General features: G+C 49.5%; 1 pseudogene; it reads left to right on the forward strand.

Moving 5' to 3' along the window:
- Positions 1-2,101: 2,101 nt before the first annotated feature.
- On the forward strand, positions 2,102-3,297 carry LOC120844614 (annotated as a pseudogene).
- The last annotated feature ends 2,771 nt before the right edge of the window (positions 3,298-6,068 follow it).

Below are 6,068 nucleotides of genomic sequence, written 5' to 3' on the forward strand. Positions count from 1 at the left end.
CGCTCTCATACTCAGTGTACCAGCGCAGGTCACATTTAATCTGCACAAGCGCTTGTTTTGACCCTTAGTGAGAGGTGCGCATTTGCAGATTTAGCCGGCGCTCAAAGTGCGCGAGCGAACGGGTTCCTGTGCCATTGGCGAGTGTCACATAAAGGTCTCTCAGAGTATATACCTTTTCCACAAGCGCGCAGTCATCTTAAATGTCGTCGCTTCTTTTATGCTGTAAAACATTGTTTTGATCTTTCTACGCCACTGCAGGATGTTTACTAAAAATGCGTGATTGCCACATATTCTACTTTTTCCTCACCTATCTCTTCGCATATTCCAGGTTGAAACGTTTTGCACTTTTTTCATCCCGCATCTCAGTTACGGAACCTACTTAACTGAAAACGACAGAAAACAAAAGAACATCTATAGGTCGGTTCGCACCGCACGGTTTGCCTATGTTGCGTTATGTTACGGATCCTCACGCTTGCTTACGTCGACAATCATCGGGATAGATATGCTTCGTATGAAGCCTGCCAAGCAGTCCAAGGAGTGGCCTCGCGCGCAACATTCAAGGTGTTGATGTCCCTGTGACTTCTAACGTAACTTAAGGAAACGGAAGCAAACCCTCATGTGTGAATGGTCCTTAGAGCTCAATATTTGCTTTGAGAGAAAAATAGATAAATAATATGGAATTCCTATGCGGAGCGCAAGTTCGTCTGCATTATTTGCAGGGGCTATGGTGACGGCATAAGACGCCGAACTCTGATTGGATTAGAATCAAGGATAATAAATAGAGATCGAGGCAAGTTGCCTCGAGGTCTACCCGCTATCCTTCAATCAGAGCAAATCAGAGCTCGGCGTTTTGACTTCACCACAACCCCTTCAAAAAAAGCAGACGAACTTGCGTTCGCATAATCTTTTTCGCTTTAGCGCGGGCTGCGGTGCGATCGCTTTAAGTGCGATCGTACCTTAGACCGCGCTACTATTCATTGAAGCCAATCGAGCAGCGCCAAGAGTGCATGGTCACTTCGTTTATTGTCTTTGTGGCACAGTTTGCAGAGCACTCCACTGGAAATGGAAAGGTCTCAGGTTCGATACCAGGACCAGGCGGAGTTCTGCAGTCGCGCATTAGTCACCTAGCTGTGTTTGGAGATCTTTGTACGTCTTTTGTCCCCTTTGTTCTCCTTCTCCAGGGATTCCTATCATGAAACCAATCATGCGCAAGAAAAAGAACGCAGGATCACGGCGCATTCACTGTTTGTGGTTGGTTCAGTCGTGGGTAGCAAACCCAGATATACAACGGTCGGAGTTTAAAATGAAACAGAGTATATCATTTCTCACGAGCACCTAAGTCACCACCATCCTCTACCCGTCATTTGTCAGGTGCAGCGTGGCAGAGAACCGGCGGTTGATAAGGGATAATGGCGTAAGTCCCCTACAACACGATGCTGCGTCACAGGTAAGGTGCACGCGAAGGAAGAACCATCTCGTGTCCCGTCGTTCGAAGCGAGCTCTAGACAAGAACCGATTTTGTTCTACATGGTACAAAAATGCAGCGGGCTTTGAGAGACTAATGGCAGCTGAAAGGCAGGCAGGCTGGCCACAGAGCCGTGATGCGTCCACTTAGCCAAGTCGCGTGCCATACGCTTCTTTTTTGAGCCCGCGCGGAACGCGAAGGTAATGATGGGTAGTGAAAGCATTTTGGTGCGGCTTGTACTTCCTGTGCTTTGGCGGCGGCGTACAAAAATTCTCCCCGCCAGACGCAGGATATGCAAAGCCGTTTTCCTCCCTGCCTCTCCCATACTCCAGAAAATCAACCGTGGCGAGGTATTTTTACTTGACGCGAGCACTTTGCGTCCGGCCGCTGTATTTTATTTTGTTGCTTTTTTACCCTCACCCGTGACATTCTCCTCGGCACGGTTGAAACGTTTTCTTATACAGGGCAGAAAAGGCGATATTGAATTTTTCATCGGGAAAATTCCCGAACATCCAGGACTTAAAAACTATAGAGTGTTTGAAGGGCACGCTTTTCAGCCTGTGCAATAATATGTTCTTTAGGGACGTCTTTCTTTGTCGAAACTTTAGCTCCATTTAAATTCCACCTTTCCTCTAAATGTTTATGCACTGCTGGCACGGGCACAAGAAGTTGAACACGCTAATTCGAAAGAACATAAAGATGGTGCTGGGCATTCCTATGCAGGTCAGCACCGAGCGACTCATGCGGCTAGGGGTTGACAACACCCTCGAAGAGATCATCGAGGCACAGGAAACTGCCCAGCTAGCTTGGCTGTCGTGTTTGCCGGCCGGAAGGAAGATTTTGGCTGGACTCGGCCTCAACCCCAAGCTCGTCGCGGAACGGTGATATCAGCTCCTGACGCCCCAAGGGTCAGCATTCAGACCTTTCCGTTTCCTCGTATAATGTTCATCCACAGCACAATGTCGGCCGGCGCAGGGCCAGGGCCGTCGCGCTTCTCAGATACGTTAGGGACGAATCTCGCTCGGCTTGCATCGTAGATGCCGCACATTATGGCCGCTCGGCCTGGTTCGCTGCTGTTGCCATCGATCACAAGGGTTCGATCCTCAATTCCGGATCTTCCAAAGATTCTACTCCCTCAAGAGCCGAGCAGGCGGCGATAGCTCTCGTACTCCTGGACGTTAGTAGATCGCACATCTACACAGACTCTAGATCGGCGGTTCGGGCCTTTTCTTCTGGCTCCAATTCCGACGAAGCATCTAAAATTCTTGGCAATAAGATTATCTTCCCGAACACCATTACTTGGTTTCCGGCACATCTCGATTCTCCAGCTAGATTCCCTTACCAACCTCGATGATACTGCTAACTCTCGGGCGCGCGCTCTAACCCTCCGCGCCGGAAAGGACGCCGATCTGCAGGATGGCTACGGGGAATTTAAAGACATCTTATTCACGTTTAACAAAGTCACCAAGTACTATCAAATGGGCAGGTGGACTTTTCCGCCCCCGCACGGTAAACTCTCCAGGTCTCAGGCAATCACACTCAGAATGTTGCAGACTAGATCACATCCCAGTTTTGTTTCCTTCAACATCATCGCTCCGGATACCTTCGAGTCCACCTGCCCGGACTGTGGGTCGGTTAGCAGCTTCGATCGCTTGCTCTGGCGGTGCCCCTCGTTAAGGGGGCCCAATCAAGTCACCGAGGAGGAGTGTAGCTCTGCCATCACGAGTTCCGAGCTTCTCCCACAACTCCGGTATGTCCAGAGAGCCCACTATGCGGAGGTGATGCGAGGCCTTCCCGTCCCCACGTGGGAGCGGCCCGCGGTGCTGCTCTAATGGCGCGTTCACACTGGAAGCGGATCCGCAAACGCGAAGCGGATCAGCGCATTCTCAACCGCAAAGCGGCTAGGATCGAGCAGTTGGAGCGCGTTTTTGCCAACCGCTTCGGGACCGAGTTCTCCGAACCGCTTTCACGAACCGCAAAGCGGCAACCAATCACAACGCGACGCTGACGTGACGTCAGTGACTTTCGAAACAAGATGGCACCTGTCGCTGGTGAGGCGTCCAAGGCGCTGTAGTACTAGCGTTGCGGCAGACAAATCAAAGGAAAAACGTGATGTTCACGTCCGTCACTTGAATCCGCCACGAAAAGAATTGACTCGTAATCTTAACGGCCTTCGCAGCAGTGAATTGGTTCGAGTAAGAGTTAGCTTTTTATTCCGGGTGCCACAGCCCGAAGCTCGCTGTCTTGTTAGCCTCCGCGACGTGCCCGATAGAGTTCGCTCTTCACTCTCTCTCACTACGGTTTCAAGCGGCGCCGGCAGGTGACTCGTCGAACCGTGGGCACGTAGAAGACGGCTTGTGCCGCTTCATGTACCAAACGCGCAGAGCTCCAGCGAGGTTGTCGCACGTGCAGAAAGACCACGATGTACCGGGGGTGTCATGGCAACGAGATAATGTTTTTCGCTCTCACACAGTTTCACCGTTTGGCCGCCGGCGACTTTGTCAGCCGCCGGCACGGTGGCCGCGGATTGAAGCAGCCTTTCGGATGCCCGTCGAACGAACACTGTCTGATTCCTCGAGCCGCGCGTTCAGCCCCGCCGTGTCCTCACCTAAAAAGTGTATTTACACCGTGGTCTCCGCTCATGGAACGTCGGAACCCGCCCCTGATCGACCGAAATGCCCGCTTTTGTACCAACTAATATAGTCGCGTGAACTATTGAAAGCTTTCGACACCGGGCATAATCGCCAGAAGTGCCGATCGAACGTCGTGAGCCTGATTACGTCCAAGGCACTTCCGCGGAGCGGGCAGGGTACCTGCGCTAGGTCGGCCTGTAACGTTTACTACTAACAAAAGAAATAAAGGGAAAATACTCAAGGAATAAAGTGCAAGTACCAGGCGATGCAGAGGTTCATCCTTACGGCGTTTATTTGAGCTTAAAGTCGAACAAACAGTACACTCAAGCGGCGTGCGAGTGACGAAAGGAGAGTCCGCCACCAACGAAGCCACAACGAGCTAGCACCGAACCCATCCCCCACACCACGGTCCACCCTACCACTCACAACTTCGTAAATGATAAGAGCGAACGAAGGGGGAAAACTCGTATTTACCCGAAAACAAGGTCAGCTATTCATGCGGGAAGGGTGCATTTCGAAGAAAAGGTCGCGCGCCTAGCTGGGCTTTGCTTGTGGGTGAAGTCGAGGGAATCGCAGGCGAGTTTTGCGGGTCCATGCTTCTTTTCGCTGCCTGAACTCGTGATGCGTCGGAACATCCCGAAAAAAATCTTCGGAGTGCCAAAATAGCAAAATTTGTGCTTTGGATCGTGGGTTAAAGTGGATTTTGGATTGTAAAACGGGGTTGCCTTACACAAGTCTCAAAAGATCACGCGTGATCGCCGAGAAACCGCCAACCGCATCTCGGTGTGTCTGAACGGGGTCGCTTGCGAACCGCATCCACAACCGCTTCGCGAACGCGGATCCGCTTCCAGTGAGAATACGCCATAAGGGCGGCCCTTCTCAGGACCTCAATATAGTTATTTGTCTGTTTTGTTCGATTTCTTTAAAATATACTCGGTACGTGTTCAGTGATCCTGACTTTATGCGAAGTTGACTGCGCCTAGATAACAAGCGTAAATTCAGTGGCTAGCCCTAAATCCCCATAGACAGCTAGGCCTCTATAGTTATACAAAACATAGCATAATTAAAATAAAGACCGTCCGACTTTAGCCAAAAACGAAACCATAGCGGCCTTAATTCTAAACGTCGATATCAGCAGCATGTGAAATATCACGTATCAGTAATCTTTGTTAAGCTTCGGGAAAAAAAATCGTCAAGAAAATATCAAACATCCTTCTTTGTGGCACTTGTTTAATAACAATAATAATAATAATAGCTTTATTTACCATGCATGTATGGTGGGAACTTTTGATAGAAAGCGGTCCGAGCAGCTTGATTGGCCCTCAGCCTTGGCGACTGTGCTTGGAAAGGACTATCATTCATTTAAAAATAATAGTCACATTTGCCACAGTCATTCAAACTTGACCACTCAGATTCCTTTTACTGTAGGATAATGTGGGGCAAATTGAGACCAAAAATACTCACTTGAGTCGTAAATTTTTATTTTTATTTCACTATTAAGTAAAACAACACAATATGGGGGCATTTTGTGATTTCTTGACTCTATGGTCAGTAAATATTACTCCACCGGAGAAAGTGAAACATTAAACAAAACCACAATATCTGAAAGCCACACAATGCATCATCTTGCCCCACAGGGCAGGGCAAAATGAGGCAACGTAGGGAGATACATTGAGGCACACTTATAAACCTAATGTTCGTTTAGTTTTTGCAATAAAAACACTTGAAACGCACTGTGTGAGCTCCGACGCACTCTTTATGAGCCCAATTCTTGCATTCCATGCACTAAATCCATACAGAATTCGAGGCTGGTTGGCTCTGAAGTTATTTGCATACCAGGCACTGCCAGTCTCTTGGGGTGTGCATGCGCATGGCACGTTCTGAAGAACGCTTGGACTCTGCGCGCATCTTCAGGGGGTCACTTATAATCTATCTCTTCGGTTTCAGGCTCAAAGGTGGGGGGTTGGGGG

The sequence above is a fragment of the Ixodes scapularis genome, unplaced genomic scaffold, assembly GCF_016920785.2.
Source record: "Ixodes scapularis isolate PalLabHiFi unplaced genomic scaffold, ASM1692078v2 PGA_scaffold0__279_contigs__length_252992795, whole genome shotgun sequence".
In the NCBI taxonomy this organism is placed as follows: domain Eukaryota; kingdom Metazoa; phylum Arthropoda; class Arachnida; order Ixodida; family Ixodidae; genus Ixodes; species Ixodes scapularis.